The 22,534-nt window shown below is 42.5% G+C and overlaps 1 protein-coding gene across 2 annotated transcripts in view; it reads right to left on the bottom strand.

Moving 5' to 3' along the window:
- The window catches only part of tsnare1 (t-SNARE domain containing 1), a 495,360-nt gene that overhangs the window by 37,149 nt on the left and 435,677 nt on the right, over positions 1-22,534 (bottom strand). Inside the window, exon 13 of one of the 2 annotated variants that reach the window (XM_003223925.3) lies at positions 20,566-21,895. The exons of the other annotated variant lie outside the window; for it this stretch is intronic. The gene's annotated coding sequence lies outside the window, so the exon portion shown is untranslated. Of the gene's footprint in view, positions 1-20,565; positions 21,896-22,534 lie in introns of those variants that run through there. 2 annotated transcript variants of the gene reach the window in all.

The following is a 22,534-nucleotide window of genomic DNA, read 5'->3' as shown; positions in this document are numbered from 1 at the left end:
TATTGGTTTATTCCAATGATAGTAGAATCATTGGACGAAAGGTGAGTCAATGCACAGCTAAGTTCTATTTAATCAATAGGCCAAATCTAGTTGACACTGACAAAGGCAGGAGTGAGCACAATTAGGTTTCTTCAGATGTTGTTGAACTAAAACTACCAACAGTAATAAACATTACAATCAAAGGAATAATCAAATTATAATCTTTAATATTAGGTGCTTTTAATATTAGGGATTTTGTAGTCCTTTGAGACTTATTGAGATAATGAACTTGGAAGGATAAGTTTTCATGGACTAAGTATCTGTCTACACGAGGTGAAATAGTCTGCTTGGGAGCTTCCCTAGATATGGGTAGCCTACAATTAATGAATGGAAACACTCCAAAGCCCCATTAAAGTCCACATGGCCAGCTGGACAGTTGGTGCATTAGGACCAATGCCTTGTCCTTCTAGGCCAGTGGTTCTCAACCTGTGGGTCCCCAGGTGTTTTGGACTACAACTCCCAGAAATCCCAGCCAGTTTACCAGCTGTTAGGATTTCTAGGAGTTGAAGGCCAAAACATTTGAGGACCCTCAAGTTGAGAACCATTGTTGTAAGCCTCCAGAGCCTTGCGAGCAACATTGCTGAGGTCATTCTTGAGGTCACAAGACCCTAGCCACGTGATCTTTAGAAGCAACGTCACCAGCAAGGCTCTGCAAGAAACTTCCTCTGGCCAGTGAGATAGCATTGAGTCTTTGTATGTGTGGAAGCTCCAAAGCATCCCATAGTTCTTGTTGTGACATAAGTGGACCTGGCCATAAGTCATCCAGACTGTTTGTAGTGGATTCAATGTATTTGGCATATTTAGACATGAGACATATAGGACTTCATCACATGCAACTCCCTCCTCTGCCCCTGTATGTCCACAACCTTCTAAAACAGTTCATAAATGAAGTATATGACTCAGACAGACTTCTCGCTGTCATCCCTGGTGTTTTGTCAGTTAACTGAGTCAGACATGTGGAGAAATGAGGGGAACCGAAGCTGAGGAGAAATCATCTTATGAGTTCCTGATGTGGCTGGAAATGGGAGAAAGCACTGAAAAACACGTGAGATGGGATCTGTCAAATTCATCCATTTTGAATTATTTCAGTGATGTGAAAGAATTATATATATATGTAATCCTTAGGAATAGCACAATTGTTAGATATCACCACTTTGCTTTCACAGCATTTTCTGTTTCATAGTAATTTCGCTTTTTGAAATTGCTCTATTGCTAGCCTTTCAACTTTTTTTGCTCCTTTTTTAATAGTCTCCTTTAGAATAAGGGGATTGAAAGGATAACTTAGGCATCCCAGAAGTGGTGTCTGACTTAGGAATGGTGCCTTGGATCTTCTCTAAAGCAATGGCATTGAGAGGAAAAATAAAGGAGCCCATAAAAGTGGTAAGGATTATACACCCAAGAATACGATCTCCCCCAATTGCCCCCATTTTCCCCAGCTCTGTGTGATGAAGTCCTAAAGATATGGAGCAATGGAGAAAGAGGAGGAGAAATAATAATAATAATAATAATAATAATAATAATAATAATAATAAAGCCAAGATCAAAAAATCAGCTGATGACCCAAAATGCAGACTGTGCAAGGAAGCTGACAAAACTATTGATCATATCCTCAGCTGCTGTAAGAAAATCGCACAGACAGACTACAAACAGAGGCACAACTATGTGGCCCAAATGATTCATTGGAACTTATGCCTCAAGTACCACGTCCCAGCGGTAAAGATCTGGTGGGATCACAAACCTGCAAAAGTATTGGGAAATGAGCACGCAAAGATACTGTGGGACTTCTGAATCCAGACTGACAAAGTTCTGGAACACAACACACCAGACATCACAGTTGTGGAAAGGAAAAAGGTTTGGATCATTGATGTTGCCATCCCAGGTGACAGTTGCATTGATGAAAAACAACAGGAAAAACTCAGCCGCTATCAAGACCTCAAGATTGAACTGCAAAGACTCTGTACAGGTGGTCCCGGTGGTGATGGGCATACTGGGTGCCGTGCCAAAAGATCTCAGCCGGCATTTGGAAACAATAGACATTGACAAAATTACGATCTGCCAACTGCAAAGGGCCACCCTACTGGGATCTGCGCGCATCATCCGAAAATACATCACACAGTCCTAAACACTTGGGAAGTGTTTGACTTGTGATTTTGTGATACGAAATCTAGCATATCTATCTTGTTTGCTGTGTCATACAATGTAGTTGTGTCAATAAAACTTTATTTCTAGACCACCCTCTCTCCCCAGAGGGACTCAGGGCGGTTAACATAATAAGGTACTATTACGTTATCCAGGTGGAGGGCACAAGGGGGTGCTAGAGAGAGAAGGATACTTCATTTTGTAGTGGGGAAGTTGAAGGAGAAAAACAATTTCCTTCATTTTCACCACTTATTCCCCCTCTCCCCTTTCCATTTCATAAATGAGGGTTGTTTCCATGACGGGAAATAACCTTCATCTCACCCCTTCAACCCACCCTCCACCCCTGTAAAGTGGACTATCTTCCTCTTTGTACAGCCCCTTTGTGGCCTCTGCCCAGATAATGGAACAGCAACAACAACAATTGCAGTTGTGGGTGCTTTCAAATTATGTCTGACTTTTGCCAACCTTATCATGCGGTTTCTTTTGCAAGATTTGTTGAGGGAAGGAATTTGCCATTGCCTTCCTTTGAGGCTGAGAAAGTATGACTTCCTCACCCAGTGGGCTTTCATAGCAAACCAAAGATTTGAACCCTGATTTCACAAAGTCCTAGTCCATATAACAACTCCCCCTTTTTTAAACAAGGAGAGTGTATTTACATAACGCATGGTGTGATATTCAACCTCTGTCATCTCCAGTCCTCTCCTGCACTACTGAATCAATCCCCATAATTGTACTATCCATATGTGCCTTGTCTTAAATTTGGAGCCATAATGGGGTGATCAATCTTTCCCCACCTAAGCACAAGCCTTCCTCCATTGGTGCTAACTAAGCAAAGCCCTGAAATTATCACTCGTTTTCAGAAGCAAATGCTTGCTCAAGACATACATCCTTTAGTACATAATCCTTAAGGAGGAAAAAAAGAGCATGGGACATTAAACCTGAGCAAGGAAGAAATGAAAAATTATTTCTGCTGCAAATGATACCCTGCAGGGATACTTTTCTCCCGTGTCTCCAAAAGTTAAGGTCACATTCCTTTACGGACTAAACGGAGACGTGTAATAAAAGCAGAACTGGAGGGAATTGTTCAGTTGCAGGTGAAATGTTCTATACAAAGCTAACTTCACTGCTGAAAGGATCTGCCAAATTGCCTGGCATTCTGTGTTTATATGAAACACTTATCTTTGCTCAAAGCAAGATAGCACAACCCCCTCCTTGTCCCATTTTGGCAGGGACACAGTTTCTGATTAATCATATATCATTTCACATTTTCAGCTGCTTTTAAAATGTCCCAGTTTCTCTCTTCTTCTTCCACTGTTCCATTTTGTCCTCAGCCTACATCCATTGCTTGTTTATAAAGCTATTGTCCTCTCAATTCTGCTCTACGCCTGTGAAACATGGACTGTCTACAGATGTCTCAACTCCTGGAAAGATTCCATCAGTGTTGCTTCCGAAAAATCCTGCAGATCTCTTGGGAAGATAGGCGGACAAATGTCAGTGTGCTGGAAGAAGCAAAGACTACCAGCACTGAAGCGATGCTCCTAAGCTATAAACTCCACTTGACTGGCCATGTTTTCCAAATGCCTGATCACCATCTCCCAAAGCAAATACTATACTCCCAACTCAAGAACAGCAAATGTAATGTTGGTGAACAGGAAAAGAGATTTGAAGATGAGCTCAAAGCCAACCTTAAAAACTGTGGCATAGACACTAATAACTGGGAAGCCCTGGCCCTTGAGCACTCTTACTGGAGCTCAGCTGTGACCAGCAGTGCTGCAGAATTCGAAGAGGCATGAACGTTGGGCTTAAGGGAGAAATGTGTCAAGAGGAAGGCATGTTAAGCCAATGTCTTCCCTGCAGAAGAACATGCAGGTCAAGAATCATTCTCCACAGCCACCTACACATCCACCACCAAGACATTACGCCTGGAGGACCATCATCCTCGAGGTATCCATTGATGCAAACGGAGTTCAAACTGCAAAAACAAAAGGCTAGAGGGGCCGGGCTGTGGCGCAGGCTGGAGAGCAGCCTGCTGCAATAAATCACTCTGATCGTGAGGCCATGAGTTCGAGGCCAGCCCGTGGCGGGGTGAGCACCCATCAATTAAAAATTAAAAATAGCCCCTGCTCATTGCTGACCTAGCAACCCGAAAGATAGTTGCATCTATCAAGTAGGAAATAAGGTACCACTTATAAAAGTGGGGAGGCAAGTTTAACTAATTTACGACTTGGAATGAGCAAGTGCCGTCAGAGTGGATGATGAAGCAGCTGCTCCCCCCTGTGGCCAGAATCGAACATCTCCTCAGGAGAAGGTTAAATTGCCTCTGCGTCTGTCTGTCTCTGTCTCGGTTCGATGTGTTTATGGGCATTGAATATTTGCCCTATATGTATATAATGTGATCCGCCCTGAGCCCCTTTGGGGTGAGAAGGAAGGAATATAAATACTGTAAATAAATAAATAAATAGAGGAGAGAAGGAGTGGACTCTTCCAAGCAGACTTAGATAAATGCAAACTGCTCCAGCTATTCTTCAGTTGTGTATTCTATCTCATCATTTTTTTTTTGCATCTTGACTGCAATCTGATGTGTGTCCTTTTTTTCATCTGTGAAATGTTGGAGGGTATCAACCAAACAAACACAAAGACATCTTGAAACCTAAACCTTTGTACAGGGTAATTCCTGGGGTGTATTTTCAAATGAAAGTAGTTTGATCCCACTTTAACTGCCACAACCCTAATATTAAGTTTGGTGAGATACTCAGACTATGACTTGACATCCTCCAGTTGACTTTCCTGAATCAGTGCTTTTTGAAAAAGAAGTTTAAGTATTTTGTTGTTTCTAATTGCTAACGAGTCTATAGATAAGAGACCTCAAAGATACCTTCTCATCAAATGCACTGCTTAGATGCTGCACCTTGATCATTGTTGCCCATTTCTTGTTGTCCACTCCCACCTTATCTTTGGTTCACTCCCACCAATGCAACCTGAGTTCAACATGTAAGAGAGCAGAGAGAGTAATTTGCACTGGGTTGACTCAGCAGGAGGGAGATGAGAGGACATTGATTTTTCAATTATTTATTTACAGTATTTATATTCCACCCTTCTCACCCCGAAGGGGACTCAGGGCAGATCGCATTGTACACATATAAGGCAAACATTCAATGCCATATAACATAGAACAGAGACAGATGCAGAGGCAATTTAAACCTTCTCCAGCTTCCAGCTTCCTGAAGGTATGCTTTGATTCCGGCCACAGGGGGAGCAGCTGCTTCATCATCCACTGCAACGGCAACTTCCTCATTCCAACAACGGCTGGATGATTTTTATGGTGTCGTAAATTAGACTCCCCACATATAAGTGGTACCTAAATTTCCTACTTGATAGATGCAACTATCTTTCGGGTTGCTTAGGTCAGCAATGAGCAGGGGCTATTTTTTTTTAAATGTCAGGTGCTCACCCCAACACAGGCTAGCCTCAAACTCATGACCTCTTGGTCAGAGTGATTTGTTGCAGCTGGCTGCTAACCAGCCTGCACCACAGCCTGTCCCCTTAACTACCATGGCTTAAAGTTAAGGAATCTTGAGAGTTGTAGTTTGGTGAGACAGAAGCACCCTTTGGCAGAGAAAACCAAAGACCTTATAAAATCACAATTGCCATAATTCTTATGGGCCCCCGCTGGTGCAGTGCTGTTAAACCACTGAGCTGCTGAACCTCCTGACTGAAAGGTCAGTGGTTTGAATCCGGGGAGCGAGGTGAGTTCACACTGTTATCCCCAGCTTCTGCCAACCTAGCAGTTCAAAAACATACAAATGTGAGTAGATCAATAGGTATTGCTCTGGTAGGAAGGTAATGGCACTCCATGCAGTCATGCCGGCGACATGATCATGGAAGTGCCCACGGACTATGCTGGCTCTTCGGCTTAGAAATGGAGATGAGCACCAACCCTCAGAGTCAGACATGACTAGACTTAATGTCAAGGGAAAAACCCATATTTCTATAGCACTGAGCAATGGCAGTTAAAATGGTGTCCAACTGCATTCATTCTACAGTACAGATGCACCCACCGACCCTTACCTCCTGCTGGATTTAACCCCAAACAAAGCATTGTATCAGTGAACAAGACATCAGCCTTTACATGTCTTGGATGCCTTGACTGAGCCAAAAAGTTCCACAGGGCCCATTAAATGATCCATGTCTCTCGCTGCCAGAGCCGAGGATCAAGAGACGGATATCTACAGGCCCTAGTGATTTTTTTACATCTCACATTAAGGCCAAGATTTCTGAGTCAGAATGGTTCTGAGAGAGTGAAGTTGAACAACTCGGCTCCCGAGAGATAGGCCGGCTCACTTATCTGCCGGCTGCAGTCGCCACTTAGTTCAATAGTCGCTCTCCTAATCTCTCTTTCACCAGCATTAGTGTCACAGAATGAAGGGGGAGGCCGAGGGAAAGATGGCAGAGCCAGATTCGGGTCGCGAGTCCTGAGATTTTAATCCCTGACGGTTGCTGGGGTGTGACTGCCCCAAACAAGATGAAGCTATGCAAATTGGTGAATGAAAGCAGCAGTGGGTTGCATTCCCAGCTCTGGAGAAATGTAGGCTACTGATGCAATTACTTTAGTTGTGTATCTCAGAAGCATCTGCTAGTCTGCCTCCCCACCAAACTTTGCCGCTTGTCTTGCTTCCTCAACCAGGCGGGCGTCCCTTCCCGCAGCTGCACATGTGCATGTGTTCAACTTTCTCCCACACTCATCCTGCATTGCTCTTCTAAGGTTTTGCAAGAAGCACACCTTTCCTGTCCCAAAAAACAGTCACCATAACCTTCCTTGCAAACATTTGCAAAACAGAAGAGCGATCTAGGGGTCACATTTCCCCTGAAAGTGCAGGTTTACAGTTTGGGGGTACTTCTGGATTCAGCTCTGAACCTAGAGGTCCAGGTATCAGCAGTGACCAGGAGTGCTTTTGCACAATTAGAGCTAGTGTGCCAACTGTGCCTGTTCCTGGAAATGCCGGATCTATCCACGGTGGTATATTCCTTGGTTACATCCCAGTTGGACTACTTTTTTTTGTGCCAGGAGAATTGGCCGTCTGCAAGGACGTTGCCCAGGAGATGCCCAGATGTTTTACTATCTTGTGGGAGGCTTCTGTCCCCGCATGAGAAGCTGGAACAGACAGATAGGAGCCCACCCTGCTCCCTGGATTCAGTCAGCAGTCCTGCTGGCACAAGGGTTTAACCCTTTGCATCACCGGGGGCTCCTGGTTGGACTACTGCAATTCACTCTATGTGGGGCTGCTTTTCAGAGGTGCTCAGAAACTTCAGTTGGTCCAAAGTGCAGTGGCCAGACTGCCAACTGGGGCTGGATATAGAGAGTGTATAATTCCTTTGTTGCATCAGCTCTACTGGGTGCCAACATGTTTCTGGGCACAATTCAAAGTGCTGGTTTTGTGAAGAATATGGTTAAATTGAGCAGCAATAAAAAGTAGCATTCTTTTCTAAGCATGCACAGTAGAGTGCAGAGATGCTGGCAAAAGTTATTGCTGATAAAGAATACACAACTAGGAGCACAACTACACTGGACTAACCTAACCTAGTTGTGTATCCTTCCTCACCAATAACTTTTGTGAATGTCTCCATGCTCTGAGGTTGTTTGGCCACATGTGTCAAAGTGGTGGCGGGCCCATCATATGGAGCCAGTTTTAAAATGTAACTGAATATATGGAGATTCTAGAGAGGGAAAAGCAAGTGATTCATGATTTTCTTTCAGCAAGCACTGTCAGATACAGGAAAAAAAATACCCTATACAGTATAGATGACTTTGTGAAGATTGTGTTTCGTGGAATTCTGGGACTGAATTCCCTTGCCAAAACAACTCTTTTAAGCTCTGGTGCTATTCATATACAAGAGGAATGTTTTTCTTCTGACTTTCTACCAGTTGGATCGAGACTGAAAAGTTCCTTGAATGAGTTGTGAAGAGTAACGGACTAATTAAAAGCTGAGCAAAGGTGGAGTGAGCGGAGGACACAGACCCACTGGAAGCACTATGGGGTTTACTGGAGGGGAAAGGGATTACTGCAAATCCAAATCGTTTGAGCCAGCACATGCTACTGGGCAAGGCGAGAGTGGCTGGCAGTGTTTTTGTGCATTCATGAATGCATTTCAATGAGGTTGGCTGGAAAGCCCATTTCCAAGGCCTCTTCTTGCCAGGCGGTAAAATCCCCCAATGCAATTAAAAATGAAATCCATGTAATATCACCGCGGCCCTTGCTCGGTATAGAACAGCAGGTCTCTCAGATACCAGAGGTTCTCTGCTGAAGCAAAGCAAAGCTCAGGGAATTGAGGAGCAAAGTTTCCCAGCGCTTCAGGATTCTTGTTTTCATGTGGATCAAACTGGACAGAACAACCAAAAGGTTACCTTTTAAGAAGGGGAGTTTCACACATATTTATGCAGGCTGTTGCAATCAGTAGCCGTGAGGACAAAACATCAGCAGTACATTTTATTTGGGCCTAAGCCAGGAGTGGGGAACCTTTTTTCTGCCTTTGGCTATGTATAACATCATTTGTGGTAAAGGTAGTAAAGGTTTCCCCTGACGTTAAGTCCAGTCATGTCTGACTCTGGGGGTTGGTGCTCATCTCCATTTCTAAGCCGAAGAGCCAGCATTGTCCATAGACACCTCCAAGGTCATGTGGATGGCATGACTGCATGGAGTGCCGTTACCTTCCTGCCAGAGCAGTACCTATTGATCTACTTACATTTGCATGTTTTCGAACTGCTAGGTTGGCAAGAGCTGGGGCTAACAGTGGGCGCTCATTCTGCTCCTGGATTTGAACCTTTCGGTCTGCAAGTTCAGCAGCTCAGTGCTTTAACACACTGAGTCACCAGAGGCCCCATTTGTGGAGCATACCTTTATTTATTTATGTTAAAAGTAATTATTAAATTATATATTAAAAATGAAATGAAAGTTCCAAGGGCCGTGGGGCAAAGGCAGCTGCTTGCATGCACACGTGCCCACTGGCTTTGGCTCAGCCGGCAAAAGCAAGAGCAGCAGAAGCAGAGCCATGGCAGCTCAGAGGAGCAACAGGAGCTGAGCTAAGTGGGCAGGCTGGGCCAGGCATCCTTCTCTGCTCCAAGCAAAACCAAATGTTTCTGTGGGCTTTATGCCCTGCTGGGAAATTTATGCCAAAATCAGCTTGGGTAGAAACAGCCCAAATAGTACGGGTTCTTTTCTGCTTGTTTGTTTATTCATAGACTATAACTAGCACTCACTAGAGTCATTTTTAACTATAACTCCCATAATCCTAGATAAAAAATTCAGAGAACTGAGGTCAGGGACAAACCCGCTCCAACTATTGACCCCAATGAAATGTAATGTCAGCTCCCAAATCTCTAGCATTGTTGCATGAGGCATTGAAAACTATTTTTTATATACACTGTGCTCATGTTCCCTTGGTAACTTTCTCCCCTCTTTCCCTTTTCTCCTTAAACTGTCTTGCTAAAAACTCTGTTGAGGTTTTACTGCAATGCTAGAAATTTGGGGCAGGGCAGAATAGTTCACTGGCAGAGGCAGAGTTCTTCTTCTGTTTGGATAATGGCCTTGTTTTGTTCCTCCATAGCTGAGGTCCAAAGAGTAACTTTTTTTCAGGCTCTTCTTTTGGATATTTTAGTGCCACTTCTGAAAAATGTTGATTCAGCACCCTTATGTAAGACAGAGTCAGTGAAAGTAGGCTGCAGAAATCGCTTCCCCCAGACCTCCCGATGAAAGAGGATTGGGGAAATAATGGCGCTGAATGAGCGCTGGGGATACTTCAAAGGCACCCAAGAAAGGAAGAGGGCAGTGGCATTTGCATTCTTAATATGAGAGATCATAGAGGATTTGGCAGGAATGAAAGGGGGGGGGCGGAATCCCCCAGAACTGCATTTCAGCAGCATGGGACTTGCCAGGCCACAGAACCCTGGAGAAAACTCAAGAAGACCTGTTGACGTTTAGAGCAGGTGCCTAAACCAGAGCCAAGAAGTCTTAACTTTTGTTTTCTGGTGTCAGCGGAAGCCACCATGGATTTTAAGAGTGCATCTACACTGTAGAATGAAGGCTCTCAGGTCTCCTCTCAACCTTCTCTTCTGCAGGTGAAACAGACCCAGCTCTTTAAGACGCTTCTCATAGCGATTCATAGTTTCCAGACCTTTGATCCTTTAGTCAACCTCTTCCTCTAGACAACTTCCAGCTGGCCAATATCCCCCTTGGATTGTGATGCCCAGAATTGGACACAGTTGTATAGCTTTAGTAGTTTTATATGCCTAAAATGCCAGTTCTTGTGTTTTATTTTGTGCATTTTCCTTGGATAAATAATTATGTTTTTTAAAAAGAAGGAAGTGCTTGATGTCTGACCTCTGTAACAATGTTAAAGATTTCAAATTAATTTTGGAAATAAATAAATAAATTGAAAGTGATAAGTGAAAAACAAAAATGGGGCTAGATTTAAAGGAGAAAATGAAAGCCTAAACAAAAACAGAAGACGTTATTATAGAGAAGAAAAAGGAATGTTTTTCTTCCTATTGTATGTGTGATATGATCCTGCTTTTAGAGTGAAGGGGGGAGAGATATATAAAAACTCCTCAATTCAAGCAATGAAAATAGATCTCAAGAGGTAATTGAAGTAAAACATCACTTATGGAAATGGAAACTACATAGTACAAGACGGGGAGGAATGAGATTTTGATTATTTGTAAAATCAATTGTCAAAACATACAATATTCTGCTTCCGTCAGTTGAAAATAGACCTCATTTGGTTCAATTCAACTTGCTTTGACAAATCTATCTTCAGGCTACTGTTAAATAAGGGACACTACACTACAAAAATAACTGAGTTTTCCATTTGAGGAAAAAAACCACGCATAAAAAAAAATCCTAAAACCTTATGATTACAAAGAGATATGTTCTAGATTACAGAAACATATGGCAATATTGACTTAAAAAAGGAGTGCGGTGAACTCCTTTGCCAAGCAAATGCTGAGAAATCTTCCCAGTTCATTGTGAGCCCATTCCTTACTTCTGGGGTGATTTCCTTCTTGAATTGTGGTGCCCAGAAATGGACACAGGATTATAGGTGAAATGTGACCAAAAGTGAATAGAGCAGCACTGTTTTTTCTCTCAATGTAGACTTTATACTCCTAATAATGGGTTGTTGTGAGTATTTTGGGCTGTATGGCCATGTTCCAGTAGCATTAGGAGAGGATGCTGCTGGAACATGGCCATACAGCTCGAAAAACTGACAACAACCCAGTGATTCTGGCCATAAAAGCCTTCAACAACACAATGAGGTTTTTTTTTTAGCTGGGTATCAAACTGTGTTAACCTGTTTTGTCTCCTCTACAGTTCATAGTTCATGTTCATCTTGGGCTCTACTAAGACCCCTAGATCCTGACCACATAGACCAAATGAAAGGCCTGTGGACAGAATCTGGCCAGCCACGTCATTTTATGTGTCCGGTGAGGTTTTCAATGCCAGGGTAACATAGTTACATTGATACAGTCTTACCATTACCATTACATCTGTCAGGAAGTAGCAGCCAATAATGAAAGAACCAAGGCATTGACATCTCTGGTCCATCTTCTGTTTGGATATCAGCCAGCATACTAACACCTTAAATTGAGAAATAGCTTTCTAAGGTCTTCAGAGATACTTGCAGGAACATATCATCAAATGAGAGTCCAAAAGTGGCAGGTTAAAACCCGGAACCTCAATCCATGGCTCATACCAGATGAGAAACTCCCATCTGGGCACAGAGAAGACTGGGCAACTTGGAAGATGGTGAACAGACTCAGATGCAGAGCCAATCTTAGGCAATGGGGCCACAAAGTGGAGTTAATGATCTGGATGTGTGGAGAAGAGCAAGCCACAGACCATTTACTACATGCAGTCTGAATCCCACCAAATGCACAATGGAGGATTTTCTTACAGTGACACCAGAGGCACCATAAGTGGCCAACTTCTGGTCAAAGGAAGTTTAGTATAATATCATGTTTTTAACTTTGTGTCTTTTAAAATACATTATAACTGTATCCTCTGACACAATAAATAAATACCATTACAAATGGCCCTTTGAAGACAACCAAAAGGCTGTGAAAATGGGTTTGACACCCTGACATAGACTATTGTCAAGTCAATACTTTTTCATGAGACACTTCTGAACCATGATAGATAAACCATTCACAAATGAAGGAGGGAGATTGACATCTTGTAAATTTTCTTGCAGAACTAAGGAGAAATTTCCATTCACAGGAGATACCCAAATTGGTATCCATTAGATTTTCAACATTATGACTCTAAACATACCTACCCAACATGGGAGTTGAAGTTCAACGTTTCTAGAAGGTGCCTGATTTCAGAAGGGCGGTTTCTCCATACCAGGGTGAAATATTATTAATTCATTCTATAATAGAGTCACATACATGAGATGATGCTGTTGTGAAAAGCTACTCAGGCCATATGCAATGCTAACCAACAATCACTGATATGGAAATTCCAAAATCTGCTTCGTGAGTGATTTTTTTTAGCCCTTCAGCACTTCTGCAGGGCTTCAAGATTAACAGATGATGAATGTTTTTTATTTATTTGTAAATATCTCTTAGTATGTAAACTGAAAACAGAATATATCAATCTGTTTCATACAGATAAGAAAGACTGAACAATTTTTTGGAATAATTTGCTTCCTGACCGGTCTCCACCATCGTCACAGAAAGGCCACCAAAGAGATTGCCAATACCATTCTCCAAGTGCCTCCAATTTTAATTCCCATGATATAACCCTTTGGTATCCAAAACTCCTTCCACCGAGAATAATCATATCTGAAAGCTCAGAGGTTGAAAGCTTTGGCATTTGGTTATTAACATCTGCATTAATGTTGCCCCAGTTCAAGTAGAGGCAAGCACAACTTTTGTGGGGGGAAAGGCACAAGGCAGAAAGTAACATTTAAGCACTAAGTGGCAACATTCATATTTGATTTGATTACAAAATGAAAAAAGGGAAAGAAATAAAGATGGAGCATGTAAGTGGAAATATGGTCTGGTGCACTGGAATGTATGAGACTGAACTTGCTTAATACCTTCTCAAACCTAACCTCTTCTAAACCTATTTTCAATATGTGAGTTTGTCCCTTCTCTCCACAGCTGGCTGCAGATATTGCTGCAAAACTATTGGTGTGAAAAAAAGGAAGTTAAGTCTCTAGAAAATAAGGTTGGGAATTTACCCCATATTTCTTTATAGCTGCTAAAGCCTACATCAAGGAAACAGGGTATAATTTAGTACTAGGGATTGAAATAATAGGCATTATTCACTTTGATATTTCTGTGTGGCAGAAGGGAGTTGACTGGGTGGCCCTGATTGGTCTTTCCCAGTCCTATGTTTCCATGGCTAGATCTACAGTGTTGTGTAACGCAGTCTGGCTGCACTGATTGCATTATATGGGCTTTCGTTGGCCATTCAATACAGTTTCAAACTACATTATATGGAAGTGTAGATCCATCCTATGATTCTATTAGTCATTCAAAAAAAATGGATTTCCAATAAATGGAAAGATCCACTTGGAAGAATAATAAGGTAAAGGTAAAGGTTTCCCCTGACGTTAAGTCCAGTGGTGACCGACTGGGGGTTGGTGCTCATCTCCATTTCTATGCCAAAGAGCCTGCGTTGTCCATAGACATCTCCAGGTCATGTGGCTGGCATGACTGCATGGAGTGCTGTTACCTTCCCGCCGGAGCGGTACCTATTGATCTACTCACATTTGCATGTTTTCAAACTGCTAGGTTGACAGGAGCTGGGGCTAACAGCGGGCGTTCATTCCGCTCCTGGGATTTGAACCTGGGACCTTCTGGTCCATAAATTCAGCAGCTCAGCGCTTTAACACACTGTGTGCACCAGGAAGAATAATAAACCAATGAAAATAATTTTCTCCCAGTATTCAAATCTAAATCAAGCAATGACCCCTTTCTACTTTCTATGGACTTTCTGGCAGGAAAATAATAGCAGTGGTGGCCACAAGTGCCTTACATGGAGTGACCCTCAACTAATAATATTATTATTATTTCTTACCCACCTCTCTTCTTGGCCAGCCATCATCACCTGTAGAGTAGAGTTGTGCATTCAGGGTAAACCCTGACTCCTTTTGTGTCCTGGCTTTCAGTGGGGGCCCCAATCCATTTTTGGGAGTTTCTCAAAATCGGGAGGACAGATATCTGCTTTTGCTGAAAGATCTGTTTTCTCTCAACTCATTACGGCATGCGCTTTAAGACAGCTTCTTCTTACATGCTTCTTTCTACTCTAGAGGAAGCACTCGGCTGCAGGCACTGGCAGGCGCATGTGCTCATGCATGCCACACATGTACTCTCTTTGGAGAGAGTGTGTGTGACATGCAGGCCCAGAGCACCCGCACCTACCAGGGCCTGTAGCCAAGCGCCTCTTACCCTAGAGTAAGAGGTGTTCGGCTGCAGGCCCTGGCAGGCGTGGGCACTTCTGCACACTACACACACACTCTCTTTGGAAAGAAAATGCATGTGTTATGTGCAGGCTATTACTGTATATGCATGTATTTAACTAAGTTTCTGTGGGATCACTACTTGTGTATGTGTGTGTTAAGGGAAAAACACCTGGTCAATTACAACTCATAGTTGAGTAATTAGAACAATCAAGGCTAACAAGCTTGAACCACTCCCTGAATGGGGTATATTTGGGAAATGTTTGTAATGTCTTTTGGGGACTTACTGAATACTTGCTGAGAGCCTACTATGAAGATGCATGAGTTTAATACAAGGAACTTTATGTGAGTTTTGTTGCTGGAAGTTTTATTGTGTTTCTTTTTGACTTTGCTACCTAAGAGTAAATTTTTGATTTTTCTTCCATTTTCCTGGCTTGTTTTCTTTTGCTCATTGTGGATACAACAAAGGACTGGATAAGTCTGGACAAGACTGCACGCAGTTTGTTTTTCAACAAACCCATAATACAGGCAGACCATCAGTACCTGCCAGGGCCTGCAGCTGATCACCTCTTACTCTGTGATGCTGAAAAGCAGGCCAGGAGCCGGGATCTGCTCCTGCTTGCTTTCCTGTCGAGTTGATTTCCATAGCGGGAGGAGCCTTCCTGTTCCATGCTCCCAAATAATCAAAAGACACGAAAAAAATGAAAGAAATGGAAGAAACGAATTCCATGCACAATTCTACTGTAGAGGTATTGCCTTCTTCTTTCTTTAATGACAAAGCCACCCCTCACCCCCAACTTAAAGTGTTGCTTCTATAACTGCCCCAACAGAAATTTCATGGCTTGTAGACAGCAGAGAAGGTTGAAGAAGCACCAAGCAGACAAAACTACTGACATCATCTCCCGAGACCTACAAGGGACCCTATCTGATTTGGTTGGAAGATGTCCTTGTTCTTATTCTTTTAAACTTCAGTTCTAAGAATACCTTAGCCAGCACTGGCACTTATCACATTGCCTGGGGAATTTGGGAAGGTGCATTCTAAAAATAACAGCTGGCATTCTGTTAGTTATTATGCCATTAAGTTAGGCTTATGACCATGTTGCCACTGTGTATTCTAAATCTCAATCATTGTACTACAACCATGACTGGAAATGAGCCAGAAATCCACCTTAAAAGCCAGTCATCTGGACTGCTGGAGAGGAGAACACTGTAGGATGATGTCAGTGGCAGAAAAGACCTCAATTGGTTTGGGCAGCTGACTTCCTTTTAAGGTGTTTTGCAGGGACTGGATCGGGGATGAGATGTAGCCATCTCACTATGTATGGGTTTTCAAGGCCATTTTAAGGCATTTGCTATATTTTAATTTTTTTTACCACACTGTTATTATTTGTTTTTTAACTTTTGTATTGCTCTTTTTAAACTGTTTAGTGTGGATAGATGTTAGCCACCTTGAGTCCCCATGGGGAGAAAGGTGGGATATAAATAAATTTAAAAATAATACTTGTCCCTTAAATACTATCTGCCTATAACAAAGAACTGGTAGAATCACAAGCCTGAAAAAGTTACAGAAAATGAACACATCAAACTACTCTGGGACTTCCGAATTCAGACTGACAAGAGTATTGGAGCACAATACTTCTGACTTCAAAATTGTGGAAAAAACAAAACAAAGTATGATCGTTGATGTTGCAATCCTAGGTGACAGCAGAGTTGAAGAGAAGCAACTGGAAAAGCTTATGTTATATGAGGATTTAAAGATCAAACTGCAAAGACTCTGGCACAAGCCAGTCAAGGTGGTGCCAGTGGTGATCGGCACACTGGGTGCAGTGCCTAAAGACCTTGGCCAGCACTTGAAAACAACTGGAGCTGACAAAATTACCAACTGCAAAAGGCCACCCTACTTGGATCTGCATGCATTATTCACAAATCCTAGACACTTGGGAAGTGTCCGACATGTAATCCAATACAACAGCCAGCAGAGTGAGCTTTTTTGCTTGTTGTGTCTGCTGTGGACTCTTCTTGTTGTGTTTCAAATAATAATAACAACAACAACAACAACAATAACAATAATAGGCATAGAATCTCATATAACTTTGCCAAGCTCTAGAATCCAAAGTCAAAATTGTGGTAGTCTAGATCAGCGTGAAATGGAATTTTGTAGCCCTTTTGAATGAAATAGATTGGTAGTAAAAGTTTTCAGAGACTCAATCCAACTAATGAAGTAATCTTAAATCTGCATAAACTTATGCTCATTTCTCACAGCCAGATTAAAAAATGCTACAAGATCTCCTTTTCAAGCTCTGCTATATTTGCAGAAAACTCCATGTTTAGCACTTTGTATCCTCGAGTTTAAAAAGACGTCAGATGGCTGATTGTTTGGGTTTTTTCTGCTGCCAGGTATATCTAGTCCCTTCTCTGCTTGACCTTGAAAATACAATAGATAAAATTGGACTGGCTAAATCGGATACCATCTGAAGGAAGCCCTTCCATTTATGATAATCTTAGCCAGATGGCTTGCTCTGATGGCAAGTTCATACACAAATCAGGCTTCAAGGAGCCAGTCCATCTGCTTTGCTTCTGTCCATGCCATCCAAGGTATGCGGTTATGGAAGGTATTTCACTTGACCATTTTTGCAAAACCAAAACTGGTATTCTGTTACTATAATTATTGCTATTTTTAAAAATTGCAATTTAAATCCTAGCAGGGTATGGGTGAAATCTAGGATAACAAAAAAGTGGCTGTGTACTCTCTGTGGCAGCCATAACTCATGGATGGATGCACTGCTCTAGATATTGTCATATTCCCTTTCAAGTCAAAAACTGAAGATGGCAGGAGTTGTCCTAAAAACAAAAATGGGGGCTTGATATACTCATTGGGGCACAGTGATGGATTTTTTGATATTTGACAGGATGCCTTTGGTAGTTGCTCAAACTGCACTGGACAATTTGAAGACAACATTCCCAATGGAAGCCTTCTACCCAAAAAAGGTGTGTGTGTGTGTGTGTGTGTGTGTGTGTGTGTGTGTGTGTCATAATTTACCAGGAAATAATGTTTAAAGGGCTAAAAATCTGGAGAATCTTGTCTTGAGGAATGGGGGGAAAGCAGAAAAACACTAGACCTGTTTTGTGTGTGTGTGTGTGTGTGTCAGGAGCGACGTGAGAAACTGCAAGTCACTTCTGGTGTGAAAGAATTGGCCGTCTGCAAGAACGTTGCCCAGGGGACGTCTGAATGTTTTGATGTTTCACCATCCTTGTGGGAGGCTTCTCTCATGTCCCCACATGGAGCGGGAGCTGATAGAGGGAGCTCATCCACACTCCTCCCAAGTTGGATTCGAACTGCCAACCTTCAGGTCAGCAACCCAGCCTTCAAGTCAGCAGTCCTGCCGGCACAAGGGTTTAACCGACTGCAGGGCTCCACTAGAGTTGGTGAAGTGGTTAAAAAGATAAGGAATGGTGAAAGGATATCTGGAATATTATGGACAAGACTCCTGAAAAAGAAAAACAGAAGGCTGGAAAACGGAAGTCTCTTTGGGAGTGTCAAGTTAGAGCCAGATGGAATTCATCTAGAAAGGATTATTATTGTCTTCAAGCTAAGAATTATTCCCCTCAAAAAATCAGCAGTGGGTTAGAGCACTGCTACTAAAATTTCAATTGTTGTTGCTGTTGCAGCTGCTGCCGCCACCTGTTGTTGTGTTACCATGTCATTTCTTGTTGGAAATAGCAACCTTCTTCAAGCCTCCACTAGTAATTGGTTTTGTATATGATTCTGTTTGCTTACCATATTGTAAGATCCTTGGAGAGGCGAGAGCGACCACATGCATCCTAGATCCCTGTCCTGCCTGGCTGATAAAAGAGGCCAGAGGAGGTTTGGCTGAGTGGGTAAAGGTGGTAGTTAATGCCTCCCTTTGGGAAGGCAGGTTCACAGTTTGGGAATCCTCCTGGACTCATAGCTGAGTGTGGTACTCCAAGTGTTGGAGGTGACCAGGGGGGCATTCGCATAACAAAGACTTGTGAGCCAACGGCGCCCATACCTTGGGAAGTAAGACTTGGCCACAGTAGTCCAAGCTCTTGTTACATCCCGTTTAGACTACTGCAGCACGCTCTACATGGGGCTGTCTTTGAAGACTGTTCAGAAGCTGCAAATAGTCCAGCACACTACAGCCATCTTGTTAACCGGGGCGTTGCAAAGGGAGCATACAACCCCCTTGTTGCGGCAACTCCACTGGCTGCCCGTTAGCTACCAAGCACGATTCAAAGTGCTGGCTTTGGCCTATAAAGCCTTTAATGCCTCCGGTCCAACTTACCTGTCTGAACAAATCTCCCTCTATGAATCAGTTCATAGATTAAGATCTTCCGGGGGGGGGGGGGGGGTCCTGCTCTCGGCCCCACCGGCCTCACAGGTGCAGCTAGTGGGGATGAGGGACAGGGCTTTCTTGGTGGTGGCCCCATGACTGTGGAACTCCCTCTCGAGTGAGATCAGGTCAGCCCTCTCGCCCCCAATCTTTAGGAAACAGCTAAAGACCTGGCTGTGGAACCAGGTGTTCAGTCTATCATAGGAATATTTACAGTTAAAGTTGAAAGTGCAATGACCCAGGACTGTTTACGGACAACAGCTATGTCTTTGTGTGATGTATGGTATTATTTTATGTGATGTGTTTAATGATGTTTAATGTTTTATTAGGGGAGGGTTAACTTTGATGTTTTATGATGTTTTCTATCAAGGGCATTAAATTGTTGCCAACATTGTGAACTGCCCTGAGTCCCCTTCAGGGTTGAGAAGGGCAGTATATAAATACTGCAAATAAATAAATTTATTTTTGGTATGCAGCTTTCCCTTTACTCTATGTTTTCCAATGAGGTTGTAGGAGGGGCTCCAGACCACATGATCAGCTCCTAAGCTGCTCAGATCTCAGACTTCACTTTAGAGGGGAGACACCATTAGACTACGGACTGTTTACAGCAAACTCATATTTGCTGTTGATTGTAATAAAGATGGCCTCTGTTATCTGCACAGAGAAACCACTTCAAATCCATCTGTAACTGGATTGACAAGTTATGTACCTGTATGCTGAATACATGAAGTTTGTAAGTAAACCTGCTATGTTACTTTCAATGAAGTCTACTTTATTTTTGTCCCTTGAGAGCATGATATAGAAAAAAGATGTTTTATGGGAGAGTAGATGTTGAGTACTGAAAAGAACACATCTGAAGAATTGCCATATTCTGTTCTTAACAGATCAGAGACATCAAGGTTATCAGTCTAACAACTAAAAATCCAAATTGCCTTACATAAGTACATGTGGTTATATACCACTGAAGAGAGGATTTTACTCAAACAAGTTTTTTGGCTTGTCTCTGGAAGATCATACTTTTACAAAAGGTTATGATTTTCAAATGGTTGTGAATGCCATTTTTATGGAGATTCTGGTTTTCCAAAAGGTTATGATCTCTAAAATATCATGCTGTCCCAAAATTTCTGACTAATTGTCAACCGTAAGGCAACCCTATCACAGTGCTTTCTGGGACTGAGAATATACGGCTCACCCAAGATAACCTAATAGGAATTAAATCCTGGTCTTCAGAATTGTAGTCCAATGCTCAAACCATTATAACATGCAGGTTCTTACTAAAGAGAGAGGACCAAAAATACGGGCTCTCTAAGATACCCCTGGTAAGATTGCCGAGTTAAAAAAAAAACTAACTGGAAAAACAGGCGGACCCATGTGGAGATATTAGACCTAAGCATAGAAAGTATTGGGTGTACTTCATTTATTTGATACTTCATTTATTAGTACCAAACAAATCAAGAACCACATTAGCAGAGTGCATGCTTGAGTTTGTGTATGTTGTGCCTGTAAGGGGTGTTCTGATCTTGGCAGGACTGCAGTTTAGGCAAATTGGGGATAAAAAAGCAATATTCACACAGAATTGAAAGGTGGGTTTTATTGAACACATAACAATCAAGATTATAATGGCATTGTGGAATAGCAAAGCTTCACAAATGGCAAATGGTACATGCAAAATACAATCAATGTGTTGTCGAAGGCTTTCATGGCCGGGATCACAGGGTTGTTGTATGTCTTTCGGGCTGTGTGGCCATGTTCCAGTACAATCAGTACCTAACAGATAACAGTTGTTTGTTGATGGGGAACTGCTAGCTCAGATGAACCAATGCAGAAGAGTATTTTAGTTAAACCCTGTGTAGACAATCTGCCTTCTTTGACAGGTATCTTCATATTTTGGCCTCCATGTCACATTCCACACATGGCCAGATCTGTGTTCTACAACCTAAAAAGTAATGTCTGCATATAACATTGAACATATGGTGGTTGATTTCAGGTTTGTTTCAATATCAGCTTTTAATTGATTGTGAATTATGTTGGTTAATCCTATTTAAAGTAGAGCCATACAATCAATTATTGAAAAATGACTTAACTCATGGGTCAATCCAGGTAGTTCAATGGGTCTACTCTAGTTTGTCCTAAGACTAGGATTTAGGATTGTATGTTCGAAACTGCCTTAGAAAGGCAGAGATAAATGTTGGCCATGCTTCATATGCCAATGTTGGCCAATGCAGAAACATGGCTCCTATTATGTGAATGGGGCCAGTGCAATGAGATGGATGAGATGGGAATGAGTAATCAAAAAGGGACAAGGAATTGACCCATCCCCACTGTTAACAGACAAGCAGATATTCACTCTGTCACTCAGAAAACAAGCAATAAGTTGCAGTAGTTTCAGTTGATCTGAAACCAGTGTAATCAGATGCATCAAAACACCATTAAAATGCTCCAAGCGCTGCAGAATATGGAGAAAAACATTAACCTCTAACCAGTGTTTTTTGCTGTCTATGAGCATATATTGGGAGAAGGAGTGGGTGCCATGGAAGAGCAAAAAGAAATAGAGTTGTAAATGCTAGCACAGCATTTCCCTTTGTGGAGTCAAAGGGCAAGTTGTGAATATTGTGCTTATTTGTTATTTGGAGAAATACCTTTAATATTGTAACAAGATGGGGGACAAAGGGAAACAAACACCAGCAAGTCAAAGCACTCCCGCTGTTATTTCCCCCGAGGTCATTTTGGTTTTTCATGCAAAGCCTCCCGGCAGGAGCGGTGTATCCAGGGAACCTGTCCGCAAAATGTGGAGCCGTGTCATTATCCCAGCTCAGCATCCCAAGAGGCAGTGTCATCCGTGGGCAACGCCGTCTGGCAGGCGAGCCGCATGCGCCTGTGACTCTGTCGCTAAAATAACCTAAATTCTAGAGAGGGAGAAGAAGGGAAAGTTGGAGAGTTTGGAAAAGTTGGACACAGGGATTCTGGGAACTGTAGTCTAGGGTGGTAACTTTTCCAAATTCTGGAGTCCTTTTTTGGAGGAGTCTGGGAACTATGGATGTTCCTCCCTCTGGGATGATAACCTTACAAGAGATGGTGCTGTCTCTCCCATTCCCATGAATAATCAGCCAGGCATGCGGCAAACACACACTTGCTGTTGAAAGCTCTGTCCATCCCCATAGACAATAATCAAAATTGCCTAGAATTCCCTTTCCTATCAGTATCATCACTTGAGACAAACATCGAGATTATATATAGAAATAAAGGTACCACAACCAACAATCCTACTGGAAGTGCTTCATATCATACAAACTCTCAGTGAAGTCAACAGTTCTGTTGCAAGAACCTCAAAGCATGAGTGAAGCTCTTCACAGGAATGGCGAAGCTTGGAAAATGGGTCAATTCCCATATCCATGCCTGATGATATGGGTTCCAGTGAACTGGAAGTGATGTCATTTTGGCTGATATTTTTGGCTGATTTATGGCAAAAATTAATTTAATTGTGGGCTGCACCTTTTGGGCTCCCAATTGAGCAGAAAAGGAGCCCGTATCTGTGCTGGAAGGCA

This window comes from Anolis carolinensis, chromosome 4 (assembly GCF_035594765.1).
Source record: "Anolis carolinensis isolate JA03-04 chromosome 4, rAnoCar3.1.pri, whole genome shotgun sequence".
NCBI lineage: Eukaryota > Metazoa > Chordata > Lepidosauria > Squamata > Dactyloidae > Anolis > Anolis carolinensis.
This window is presented reverse-complemented; position numbering and strand designations above follow the sequence as displayed.